Source organism: Rutidosis leptorrhynchoides, chromosome 1 (genome assembly GCF_046630445.1).
Source record: "Rutidosis leptorrhynchoides isolate AG116_Rl617_1_P2 chromosome 1, CSIRO_AGI_Rlap_v1, whole genome shotgun sequence".
Classification (NCBI taxonomy): domain Eukaryota; kingdom Viridiplantae; phylum Streptophyta; class Magnoliopsida; order Asterales; family Asteraceae; genus Rutidosis; species Rutidosis leptorrhynchoides.
Window position 1 is genome coordinate 577,397,221 of NC_092333.1, and position 14,499 is coordinate 577,411,719.

Here is a 14,499-nt window from a genome sequence, read left to right on the forward strand (position 1 = left end):
GTTCACTTAGTTTACATTATATGTTCAGAAACATGTCGCATTTAGCAGGGTATGCTTAGGGGTACAATTTATATGATTTAGATTTTGTAGTATTTAGTAATACTTATTTGTACAGATATAAGAGCTCCAACGATAAGGCTTCTAAGTAATTTGTAATTATATTTAACATTGTGTTCAAGCTTTTCGGTTAACAATCAAACCACCCATTTCACCTACTCTTTGTATTTGTTATATTTAATATTTTAATGTAGCTTAACTTTTTTTTTTCTTTTCATTTTCCGAGTTAGTAATTAGAACCTGTTCAATGCAGGTTGTATCTCCTTCTGAACGTCTTGGCATGGTGGCTTTCAGGATCGCTCTAGAAAGCATCTTTAACCTCAGGAATATCTATGTTTATACTTATTCTGTTACTACCAATCTTATACTTAGTCTTTATAGGGCCCTCCGTGTAACGCACGGGCTCTTAAAGGCTAGTAGGTGATACATAGAACATAATTAGAAAATCAACAAATAATAATAATAGTATAGATAAAAGGAGAAATGACTAGGATTACCAAAAAACTGAGGCAGTAGTTGGTGACAAAAACGATGAAGATCAAAGCTGATCAAAAAAGACGAAACAAATTCACAACTAAAAAATAAATAGGTTCATATGAGTTCTCAATCATGCTCCCTCTCACCCTTACATAAACTGACCAATTATTGCGTTGCATACACATTCCAGGTTCTTCTTCTTTTCTGCAATCACACCGATTTCTGCTAACTTATAGTTTTCAAGCCACACCATTGCACCCTCCACCAAATCATCCATTTTACTCAAATCTTGAGGACTTAGCATCTTCCTGATGTTATCATCATTCACTCTTCTTTTCATTAGATAAATGTAATACTCCAAATCGTTATAGGCTTCCACCCTCTCTCGGTAATTTTGATCCTCAATTTTGTATTTCTTTGCGTCTTTCAACATCTTCTCAATTTGTCTCTTTGAAAGATTTCTCTTACCATTGGTGATTTTAATGGTTTCCTTGTGACCAGTAGTCAATTCCTCAGCGGAAACTTTCAAAAGACCATCGATATCAATTTCAAACCGCAACTTTGCTTTTGAAACACCCCTAGGGGCTACGGGAATGTTGTAAAGAGAAAATTCACCAAATTAAATGTTGTCTGTCGTTTTACTTCTCTCTCCCTGATAAATTTGGAATAAAAAATCAGTTTGGTTGTCAAAACGTGTAAAGATGATACACTCTCTAGTTACAGGTATGGGAGTGTTTTTCGGGATCACAACTGCCATCACGTCCTCTGGTGCAAAAAGACCAAGTGAAAGAGGGGTGACATCTGACAACACCAATTCTTGAACCATTTGATTCCCCTGACCACTAATATTTGCAGCCAAAACAGCTGCACCATACGCAACAGCCTCATCAGGGTTGATTGTCATGCACAACTTCTTACCTTCAAAATACTCCTGTAGCATTTGTTGAACCTTTGGAATCCTTGTGGACCCACCAACGAGCACCACCTCATCCACCATTTCCTTATTCCATTTTGCATCTTCAAGACACATCTGTACAATTTCCAAACACTTATTAAAGAAATCCAAATTCAACTCCTCAAACTTAGCCCGAGTAATTTTTGCTGAAAAATCAACACCATCATACAAGCAGTCAACTTCTATGGTAGTAAAAGTTGTTGATGATAGAATCCGCTTTGCATTCTCACAAGCCACCCTCAATCTCGCTAACGCTCTAGGATTCTTACTAATATCTTTCATCCCTTTCCTTTTAAATTCAGTAACAAAGTAATCCACCATTCGATTATCAAAATCCTCGCCACCTAAATGAGTGTCACCACAAACAGCCTTAACCTCAAACTCCCCTTCATTAATGGAAACAAGAGACACATCAAACGTACCACCCCCTAAATCGAATATAAGCACATTTATTGCCCCATTGGTTTTATACTTCTGGTCTAGACCGTAAGCCGTAGCTGCTGCAGTCGGTTCACTGATCAAGCGCAAAACATTAAGGCCAGCAATAGTAGCAGCATCTTTAGTAGCTTGTCGTTGTAAATCGTCAAAATAAGCGGGTACAGTGATCACTGCTGATGTCACATTGTCATTAAGGTATGTATCAGCTATCTCTTTCATCTTTGTTAGCACCATGGACGAAGTTTCTTCAGGAGAAAACTGCTTCGTAACACCCTTGTATGCTACTTTAATCATTGGCTTATCATCTCTCCCTTTTACAATCTTGAAAGGCCAAATTTTCATGTCACTCTGTACACTAGCATCAGTATACCTCCTTCCAATTAGTCTTTTAGCATCTGCAAAGTTCAATGATCAAAACATATTATAATTAACTGTAGAGTATGTTAACATTAAGAAAAATTCACACACACACACACACAAACACACACACACACACACACACATATATACACACACACACACACACACACACATATATATATATATATATATATATATATATATATATATATATATATATACACACATACATACATATATAGGGCGAAGATCCCTAGAGAACTAAACAATGAGAGAACCTAGAGAACTTAGTGTATTGTACACAGAATAAACTCATAGTTCTATAGATTAGCTCCTATGGTATGTTCCGTTTCAAAAACTAAAGAAGTTTTTACGTTACTGAGATAATTAAAAATCAAATAAGAAGATTATACCGAAAACCGTGTTTGTAGGGTTCCTGGTGACTTGGTTCTTTGCTGCGTCACCGATTAAACGATCGGAGTCGGTAAAAGCAACGCAAGAAGGAGTGGTTCGGTTGCCTTGTTCATTAGGGATGACTTCAATGCGATTGTTTTGCCAAACAGCAACGCATGAGTACGTCGTCCCTAAATCTATTCCGATTGCTGGTGTTAATCTTGCCATATCGCCTATAAAAAACACAAGCATAGATAGAGTTTTTATTATTGTTTTTGAATATATATATTGTTGAAGATACTCCACATGATAGAAATTGAAAACTTAGTTTAGACTACTGGTATTATTCTAAATTTCTAATTTACTCCAAAGATACGGTTTGACAGCAACGAACGAATACAAAAGATAAAACATAGGCACATGATGATGTATCTATATATAATTCAAAGAAATCGTTATAAAAATCTATTTATTCCAATCAATTATCAATATGATAAATACAACTTTTTGGCATGTTTACAATGGCTAACATGAATTACTACTACTCAATATAATACAAATAATTTAACCAACACTCTCAGCTATATATATAGAGTAACGAATTATGGCAATTCATGCGTACAGCCTACTGGCACACCAAGAACAGAGGTTGTGCAAATTATTGTAAAAGAAATTAATCGTAATTTCAAAATTATTGAAAAAAGATTTGATAATAACAATAAAAATCAAAAGATTACTTCAATTAATTTTATAAAAAAATAAAAAAAAAAATAGCTCACGAACATTCAAGGATGAAATCAAGTTGTACCAAATCGCTAAACATGAACATACCAGAGGGAGATGAGTAATCCGACGAGAATGATCGAACACAGCAATCAACTTGTAATAGCCGTGTACACCTTCAGGCCGTATGGGGGAAAATTAATGGGGTTATGCTACGTTTTTTTTTTTTTTTAGAGTTTTTCTATCTGTAGCCCCGGCTAACTTTTAAGGATTTAATTATACAAACAATCAATTATCAATATGATAAATACAACTTCATTTGGGGAGGGGGGGGAGTATTATGATTGTACAAATGAAACATGCATATCCAAATTTGTTAAGGATAACCTTAATAACTATCTTTAGATTTTTCCTTTTTAATAAATAACTTGAAATTAATTGTATTTAAGTAATATTTGAGTAATTAATGGGGCTAAATGGAGCTCTTTCTTTAAACTAGTTTTTTTTTTTTTTTTTTTTTTTTTTTTTTTTTAATACTAAAAAACTAATACTATTAAAAGTAGAAAATCTTTATCAATAAATGAAAGAGCGTATAAACTGATACAACCAATCCAAGATAAAATAAACGGCTCGCTAAAAGTAAATTTGCTAGAATTACAAAACGATATCTTGACCTAGCTAACTTAAATCGAGCCACAACGAACAAACACCCACACCAAAACAAAACCACTCGAACGGAAAAAGCAAAATACAATGTGATCAAAAAAAGGAAAGTAAACAATCAACGACTCAACTACATAAAAACTTCCGTATTAATGAAGTAATCTACTCTATTTTCACCTTCACCTTCAATTTTAATTTTTAAGTTTAATTAGATATTCAAACTTCCGTATTAATGAAGTAATATATATATATATATATATATATATATATATATATATATATATATATATATATATATATATATATATATTATATTATATTATTTAAATATTAATATTAATTAAAATCTTTCAAAATTTAAAGCAATTATAAAATTTTAGAGTGTATCTAATAATAGCCTAAGTTTTATACTTGATAAGATAAGAAGATTATTTAAGCATTAATAATGGTACATGAATTGTAGTGAAGTAGTTATTTGGAGTGGTTATTATCAATGTATAACTAAATAAAGCATGTCTTAAATCCTTAAGGATAGCCTTGAGGGCTAACATTAATAAAAAAAAAAAAAATTCATAATTATAATATACGCTTATTTATTTAATTATGGATCTATAAAATATGAAATAAATATACAACATTTTTTGTTGCAATTCAATTAAATGGAAACAAATTCAATATATAAAAAAGATTGGATTATATTGGTATGGCTTTTGCGGTCAGGGTCATCTCAACAATTTAGATGACCATGTGCAAAAATAAAACGGTCCCTTATAAAGTTAAATTTTTAATAATACATATTAAAAGATAAAACTAAAAATTTACATACAAAGATAGCAGTATCAAGTTGTTTCTTTCACAAATATTTTCCTTTCGGTTACAATTAAACTATTAATTATTTAAAGCAACCCTTCAATTCTCTTGAATATATCATTATTAATAGTTATGAATGTTAATCCATCAACTCTTTTAAATTATTGGGCCTTCTAAATTTTCGAGCCTTGTTTGATTGCCCAACCTCCTGCTCGAAGACGCCTCTATTTGCAGCTACTACATGAAGTTGGATGTCACATTGGTAATTGTTAGGCCATTTGTTACGTTATGAAAACCACGGCGTGGGTGCTGATGTGGCATGAAACACACGCCTAAATTTCAAGTTACGCGGCGTTGGTTTGGGGGCGTAAGATGGACGTGTGTGGGATTTCGATGGAAGGAGCAAGTACATTGTTTGTTTCTTTTTGGTTGAACTTTAATTTTTAATTTAATTATTTTTATCCATTTTTTATTCAATTATTACATTTTGTCACATCATCACAACACTCCAACACGTAACTTCACGTTTTCAACTCACATCGTCACGTCATCACAAACACCCCAACTTACACCCATACCATCAAATGTTCTTACATATAGTTATTAAAAACAAAACCATTAAACTTAAGAGATGAGGATCCTATCTTGGATTTCTAGTGAATTATTGTACTTCACAAGCCTAAATGCTCCATGTTAGGTAACTAAACATGTAATTAAGATTTTATGATCGTTTAAATTTATTTATCATTTAATTATGGTGAGAAGATTTCTGTAATATTGATAGCGGTAACGTAACTTAGTTGCGGAGAAGTTCGGTTTGTTCATACAGGGTCATTTGGAAGATGTTGATGGGTCATCAGGTTAGCAATGCTATCGATTTCGTTTGGTGGATCGTTTGTTTGCTTGGTGGAGTTTTTAGCTTTGATGCTTGGATTTTTTGTTTTGCGTTTTAGATATAGTGGTTCTTTATAGTTCTTTGTTTTGCTAGGCATTCTTTGAGTGCGTAGATCGATTGGTTTGTGTTGGGGTGCTCTGAATGCGTTTGCTTTAGCTTTTTTTTTCCTTTTTTTAGTTGGTAGTGCAGTAGTGCTTGGGTCTTCGTTGTATATATTTAATAGGATTTTTTTTTCTTGGATGAAAATTCACCTTTTCTTTTGTTAATTTTGTTTTTTCTTGAATTTTCTAAAAGAAAAAAACAGAAATACAAATAAAAGTAGTGTTAGTGTTACTGGTGGTAACTGGTAAATAACAACTTAACATATTGATCATTATTCTAGTAGAAAGGTTTATTTACATAACAAGAACAACAACAAAACCCAATACCACATGAGTGGTGTATGGGGAGATGAGATGTAGACAATCCTTCCTCTATCCTTGAATAAAAACAAGTCATTTCTCCACCCAGAGTGAAAACACTCTCAAAAGTAGAGAAAGTCATCCCTCTCTCTATTCGACGGATAAAGAGATTGCTTCCGAGAGGACCTCCGGCCTTTAAGTAGGAAAAAGTTTTTAAAAAAATAAAAAAAATAATATAAAAATAATTAAACGCCATGAAAATGGTAAAATCAAATTTCCATGGGTTTTAACTCCTGCCTGGAATTTAATTTAGGCTTTAAGAGTCAGTCAAGTCGCCAATAAATCGACGATTGTTGTCGACTCCATAGAGCCGTAGTTTATTTACATACTTATACCAATATTTTTTTTTGAAAGGCAATAATTATTATTAGAGTAAATTATACCATTGTCCCTTTAGGTTATTGAAAAATTAAATTGGTAGTCCTTTTCTTTTAAAATTATACGGATAGTCCATATGGTTTTTAAAATGCACATTGGTGGTCCTAAACTTAACCCCAGTTAGAATTTTCCATTAAATTATTACATGTGCTCTGCACATGATGGACAATTAGGTAATTTTATCCATAAAGCAATATTAAAAACTCCCAATCCTACGAATCTTGCTTCTGCAACATGCCAGAGATTATTCATCCAAAAACAATGTTTGTAAACAGAATGGTATGAAACTTTGAATCAATCTTTTTTTTCTTCCAGAATGTGGTTTATACATTTCGATTACTCTGTTGTCATGTTATGTTTCTAAATGGAGTCAGAAGTCTACATAATATACAATATAAGTTACCCTACAAATTGACTTTTAAATAGGATCGTCATATGTAAAGAGTGAGAAATATAATATTATAGGAAATTAGAGTCGTAAAGGATGGAGATTAAAATGCCTCTCCAGGTATAAAAATAACAAACATACCATAGAGAATGCAGATATCATGCTCTAGGGAAAGATGAATACAATCTGAATGTGAAACGCCTCTTGACACATTTTCAGAAAACGACACTTTTTTTTTAACAAGTTTAAGTATCACATACAACATCAAGTTCGAAACGACCCGTCATAATTCATAAGTGGTAATTTGACCCATTAAGCAAAATGACAAGTACAAGAGCATGATTAGTGGGATAACTACCCAACTAAAAGCCACCACCAAAAGAACAAGCATTCCTTATTCCAAAAGCAACTTCACACTAGTAAGCTATCCACCGAGCTTACCTTTTCCTTTGTCCGCACCTGAATCTATAAAAAGATATAAAAAACAACAATAAATTAACTAATACCTTACATAAAAATTGGGGTGTTACATAATGGCCTAAAATCATGGAATGACCTTATTAAATAGATAAGGCCTTCCGTAAACTGAGGATACTAATGAAGATAGAGCTTTTTGTACCTAAAATTACCGTAATGCCCATCATCTGCAGGGCACATGTAATAATTTAACGAAACAATTAAACTGTCGTTAGGTGAAGGACCAGCGTCGTGCGTCTTAAAAACCATAGGGAATACTGGTATATTATAAAAATAAAATAGACTACCGCTATAATTTTGGCTAAACCACATGTATTAATGGTATAATTAATTAATAGTGTCATGGTATGATATGTATCTCACATATAACTCACTCTATATACCATGGTAGTATTGATATAACACAGCATGCATCCATAGATCAGCGATTCTCGAGCTAAGAGAAAGTTTATAATCATTGAACATAAATCATGCATGCAATTCAATTATATGACCATCACATTTAAAGAATGAAATCAAAGTTTCAACATAAGATGATTGAAGGCAAGTACATATGGACATCAACATTCATGTGATCTATTTTCAAATTTAATGTAATACTAACTTCAGTAATAAGTAATTAGTACTCAGTAACAAACAGAGTGGCCTTTGTCGTAATAATTTAAAATTTGTATGTCTTGTATAAAAGGTAGAATTAGAGTTCACTAACCACACGTATGAAAGGTAGAATTAAAGTTCAAATAGCATATAGTTGCATAAACATATATGAGGTTTAATTCATAACCTGAAGTCACAAAAGAAAAAACCTTTTGCATCCAAAAATTATCTATCTTCCATCTACACTTCTTACAGGATTGAACCAAATATAGAATTACATATGAGTTCGAGTTCCTTATGCTTGTCCGCAATCACGTTGATTTCGGAAACCTTATTTAACTCAAGCCACAACAGAGCCTCTTCAACCACATCTTCCATCTTGTTCAAATCTTCCCGAATTACCTTGCTCCTTATATTCCTTTCCTTCAATTTTGATTTTAGCGAATACACAAAGTCTTCCAATCCATTATATGCAGCAACCTTCTGTTTGTATTCTTGATCATCAACTTTGTATCTCTCAGCATCTTCCAACATCTTCTCAATTTCTTCTTTTGTAAGTTTTCCCTTATCATTTATGATCGTGACGGTCTTACTTTGACCACTTACTGGTTCTTCAGCAGAAACTTTAAGAATGCCATCAGCGTCAATGTTGAATTGAATCCTTACTTTTGGAACACCTCTTGGAGCAAGAGGAAGGTTCCGAAGTCTAAATTCACCTAGCAAATTGTTATTCTTCGATCGAGTTCTCTCCCCCTGATAAACCTTAAAAAGAATAGCAGTTTGGTTGTCATAAACTGTGGTACATCTCTTCACCCTTGTAGTAGGGATCGATGTGTTTTTTGGGACAACAACGGTCATCAATTCACCATGTGACTCATAACCAAGTGAAAGTGGAATGACATCTATCAACGTCAAATTTTGGACTACTTGACCGCCCTCACCACTCAAGTGTGCGGCCAAAACAGCTGCTCCATAGGCAACAGCCTCATCAGGGTTAATTGTCTTGCACAGGTTCTTACCATCAAAGAAATCTTGCAACATTCTTTGAACTTTTGGAATGCGTGTCGATCCACCAACAAGAACCACCTCATTCACCTTACTCTTCTCCAAATTCGCATCATCCAAACACATTTGTACTGTTTCCATACACTTGTTGAAAAAATCCATATTTAACTCCTCAAATTTAGCACGTGTTATTTTTGAAGAAAAATCAATACCATCACACAAGCAATCAATTTCTATAGTAGTGTGTGTCGTTGAGGAAAGTATCCTTTTAGCTCTCTCCGAAGCAACCCTCAACCTCCCAAGAGCTCTAGAATTATTGCTAATGTCTTTATTGTATTTCCTATTAAACTCATAAACAAAGTATTCCACCATTCGATTATCAAAATCCTCACCTCCCAAATGAGTGTCACCAGCAGCAGCCATCACCTCAAACCTCCCATTGTCAATAGTGAGAAGAGACGCATCAAATGTACCACCACCCAAATCGAAGATAAGAACATTTCTTTTACCGGTCTTTTGGTATAACCCGTAGGCTACGGCGGCTGCTGTGGGTTCATTTAATAACCGCAAAACATTAAGACCAGCAACAGTAGCTGCATTCTTGGTTGCTAGACGTTGTGAATCATTGAAATATGCTGGAACGGTGATCACCGTATTTTTCACGTCAGTATTTAGGTACATATTAGCTACCTCTTTCATCTTAAAAAGTACCATGGAAGAAATTTCTTCAGCATAATACTTCTTCTCACAACCCTTGTATGTAACTACTATCATAGGCTTACCACTTTTTCCTTCCACAAGTTTAAAAGGCCAAACTTTCATGTCACTCTGCACTGTATCATCATCATACATCCTTCCAATCAATCGCTTAGCATCTGAAGATTTCAAACTGTAAAATAAGCATGTTGACCATATATTCAAGGTAAAATCTAAGTTAAAAAGTAAAACTGGTATCATTTGTAACGTAAGACGTATACACTAAAAGGACTTGTTCAAGATAAGGATACCCGGGCAAAGGGAGTAAACTTTATTCATATGTACTCGGTCTAACCGGGTTATCCCGTGACCGTTTCCGACCCACGTCGTCACCCTAAGATATGTTGCTAGTGACTGTTTAACGTAACCTCTATCAAGGCCTTGACCACTAAGCTATCTTGGGATGATTTCATTTGAATAGTAGTGTCCCTATCAGTTGTGAAATGAAGGGCTTTTGAAAATTAAATCAGTTGTGAAACAATTAAACATTGCGTGAGGTGTGGCCCTTGAGAAAGGGTCGCATTACAATCTTAAAGAATTCAAACATTTCAACTTTAAAATAAAGGGGTCAGGCAGGATAAGTTGACCTCGTTAGAATATTTCACTCCATTTATTCTAAAGAAACAGTAATGAAATAAATCTTATTAATTAATTTATAAAAAGGTTAAACACTTGTTTAGGTTAAATTAATACTCCGTAATGGATAAATAATTACTTGTACTTTCTCATGTAGAGTGTATAAGGACTAAGGAGAATTAATCAGATCATTTACAAAGCTTAACAGAAATAGAAATAGAAGAAGTATAAAAAAAAAAATCATAATTAGTATGGAGTATATTTTTAAATTAAACCCTTGTGCTGATCGATCAATGTCAATGTTGTGGATCGATTGCCAGGTCAAGTCAAAATTAGTCAAACTTAAGTCTCAAAGAATTCAATAATCTGTGTTTTATCACCATCAGAAAATCTAAAATATGATGATCATTAGAATGAGATACTAAACATATACTAAAATATATTTAAGAAAAAGAGAGAATATACCAAAGACCGTATTGGGAGGATTCATAGCCGCTTGGTTTTTAGCAGCGTCGCCTATCAAACGCTCAGTATCAGTGAAAGCAACACAAGAAGGTGTGGTCCTGTTGCCCTGTTCATTGGAAATTATCTCTACTTGTTCGTGTTGCCAAACAGCTGTTGGAAATAGGAGGTTATGTATATTATTTGTGGGAGAGATGATTGATGATTTAGAAGTTTGATTGATCTTGAAAACTCTTCTTTTATTGCTTATTGAATTGCTTTTTTGCTTGATTACAAATGAGGGGTGAAGCCCTCTATTTATACTACTCAATGGAGTAGTCTAGATCACTCCATCATCTACTACTATCTAGATATTTCCTAGTATTTCTAGACCTAGATATTTTACAAGATTATTCTACACACATTCTACACACTTTCACTACTACATATTACAAGAAGCTTCTACATAATGGGCTATAATCTTGATCCAAAATATTTGTATACTTGCAAGCCCAAATCCAAAACAAATAGCCCACAATCAAGTTTAGTTTCCAACAGCCCCCCTTAAACTTGATTTCGTCACTCCGAGCATATTCCGTAATTTCTGAAAAGTCTCGTGTTTTAGAGGCTTTGTGAAAATATCAGCAACTTGGTCGAATGACTTCGTGTACTTTATCTGCACCTCTTTATTTGTAACACACTCCCTGATGAAATGGTATTTCGTATCGATGTGCTTGCTTCGATCATGGAAGACTGGATTCTTTGCTAGAGCAATCGCAGACTTGTTATCCACATATATCTCCGTAGCTTCCTTTTGAAAAAACTTAAGCTCATTTAGTAACTTCCTGAGCCATATTGCATGACAGGTGCACGATGTTGCTGCTACAAACTCGGCTTCACACGTTGACAGAGTCACAATGGGTTGCTTCTTCGAGCTCCATGTGAACGCCGTATCTCCCATATAGAACACGAAACCACTCGTACTCTTACGATCATCTATGTCTCCAGCCCAATCACTATCACTGTATCCAACTAGCTTGAAGTGCTTAGAAGGCGAATAAAACAGGCCATAGTCAATCGTACCTTTGATGTAGCGAAGTATCCTCTTGGCCGCCTTCAAGTGATTTATTGTAGGTGCTTCCATGTATCGACTTACTAGTCCAACTCCGTAGAGAATATCTGGCCTCGTGCAGGTTAGGTACCTCAGACTTCCAACCAAACTCTTGTATTGTGTTGGGTCCACCAAGTATCCTTCATCATCTTTTGACAATTTGAGATTGCAATCCACCGGTGTATTCATTGACTTGCAGTCATTCATCTTAAACTTCTTGAGCACCTCATTCGCATAACCTTCTTGGGATATGAATATTCCTTCTTTCTTTTGTTTTACCTCGATCCCAAGATAGTAAGCCATAAGTCCAATGTCGGTCATCTCGAACTCCCGAACCATTGCTTTCTTGAACTCCTCAAACATTTTGGGATTACTACCGGTGAATATCAAGTCATCCACGTATAGGCACACAATCATAACATCTCCATCATTGCTAACTTTGGTGTAGAGGGCATGCTCATGGGGGCATTTCGTAAAGTCATTCTGTTGGAAATACTTGTCTATCCTGCTATTCCATGCCCGAGGCGCTTGCTTCAACCCGTATAAGGCCTTTTTCAATTTTAGCACCTTATTCTCTTGGCCTTTCACGATGTATCCCAAAGGTTGTTCTATATAGACTTCTTCTTCTAAGTGGCCATTAAGGAACGCAGATTTGACATCCATTTGATAAATCTTCCAATTATGTTGAGCCGCAAGTGAGATTATCAATCTTATAGTTTCTAGACGAGCAACGGGAGCAAATACCTCGTCATAGTCTATGCCGGCTCGTTGACTATATCCCTTCGCCACCAACCTTGCCTTATATCTTTCAACTTCACCTTTGGAATTCTTCTTGGCCTTGTACACCCATTTTACACCAATAGCCTTATGTCCCTTTGGTAGTGTGGCAAGATCCCACGTACTATTCTTCTCGATTGCTTGAATCTCTTCGTCCATAGCACGTTTCCACTTTTGGCTTTTTGCTGCATCTTCATAACTTATTGGCTCACAGTCGGCAAGAAGACAGAACAATGATAGATCCTCCATAGGCTGGGTTACCTCGTACAACTCCTCAATGCTCCTTGTGTGATGTTGTAGCCTACTTGATTCTCCTCCTGATGTTGGTGTCACTTCATTAGGTGTAGTGGTTGGAGTACGTGGAGAGTGCGGAGATGGTGTACTAGAAGATTCTTGAACTTCTATATATTCTTCGTTCCTTGCAGTACTCTCGAATGGATAAGGGAGAAAGTCGTAGTTCTCCTCTTCGGGAACATTCCAATCCCATGTTGCTTCTTCATTGAACACCACATCTCGACTTGAGATTACTTTACCGGTCTTGGGATTGTATAACTTGTAACCCTTCGAACTTGAGTCATAGCCCACGAATATGAGTTTCTCGCTTTTATCATCGAGCTTCGTCCTCTTCTGATCTGGCACATGAGCATATGCCACACTTCCGAACACTCGAAGGTGTAAGATGCCGGGCTTCCTTCCACTCCAAGCTTCAATGGGCGTTTTGTTCTTGACGCTTCTAGTGGGCGAGCGATTTGCTAGATAGATCGCACAGTCCACTGCCTCAGCCCAAAACTCCTTAGGCATCCTTTTGCTCTTTAACATACTCCGGGTCATATCAAGAATGGTCCTATTTTTTCTTTCCGCAACACCATTTTGTTGAGGTGAATATGGAAGAGTTAGAGGACGTCGTAAGCCATTGTTGTCGCAAAATTCCTTGAATTCCTTGGATGTAAACTCTCCTCCACGATCGGATCTCATTGCCTTTATGGTGAGACCACTTTGATTCTCCACAAACGCTTTAAACTTCTTGAACATTCCAAAAGCTTCCGACTTTTCTTTTAGAAAATAGACCCATGTCTTTCGACTAAAATCATCAATGAATAGAAGAAAATATCTATTTTTACCAAAAGACGGTGGGCTTATGGGTCCACACACATCCGTGTGAATAAGTTCTAGAGGTTTCTTCGCTCTACTAGAAGCTTCTGTTGGAAAACTGTTTCGGAAGTGCTTTCCTAGAAGGCATCCTTCACATATTTGATCCGGATGATTAATTGGAGGCAAACCCTTCACCATTCCTTTACTTGATAATAATTTTAACCCTCCAAAATTTAAGTGCCCGTATCTCATGTGCCAAAGCCAAGAATTATCTTTGAAACATGCTTTTAAACATCTTGGAATGTCATGTTGAATATTTAGCATGAACATCCTATTCGTTGACATTGGCACCTTAGCAATCAAACCTCCTTTTTGGTCTCTTAAAGAAAGAGTACGATTTATCATGTGAATATCATAGCCTTTCTCTAAGAGTTGTCCAATACTCAGTATATTCGTCTTCATATTAGGCACATAATACACGTTAGAGATAAATTGATGCCTTCCATTTTTCAAGCGGATGAGAATCTTACCTTTGCCTTTAACCGGGACTTTAGAGGAATCTCCGAAGGTGATATTTCCACTAATTACCTCGTCTAACTCCACAAACATGTTTTTGTCACCGCACATATGGTTGCTTGCACCCGTGTCGAGATACCACAAATTTGATTC

The 14,499-nt window shown here is 35.3% G+C and overlaps 1 pseudogene; it reads right to left on the minus strand.

Annotated features, from left to right (window-relative positions):
• Positions 1-682: 682 nt before the first annotated feature.
• Positions 683-12,987, minus strand: LOC139845426 (heat shock 70 kDa protein 18-like; annotated as a pseudogene).
• Between the last annotated feature and the right edge of the window lie 1,512 nt (positions 12,988-14,499).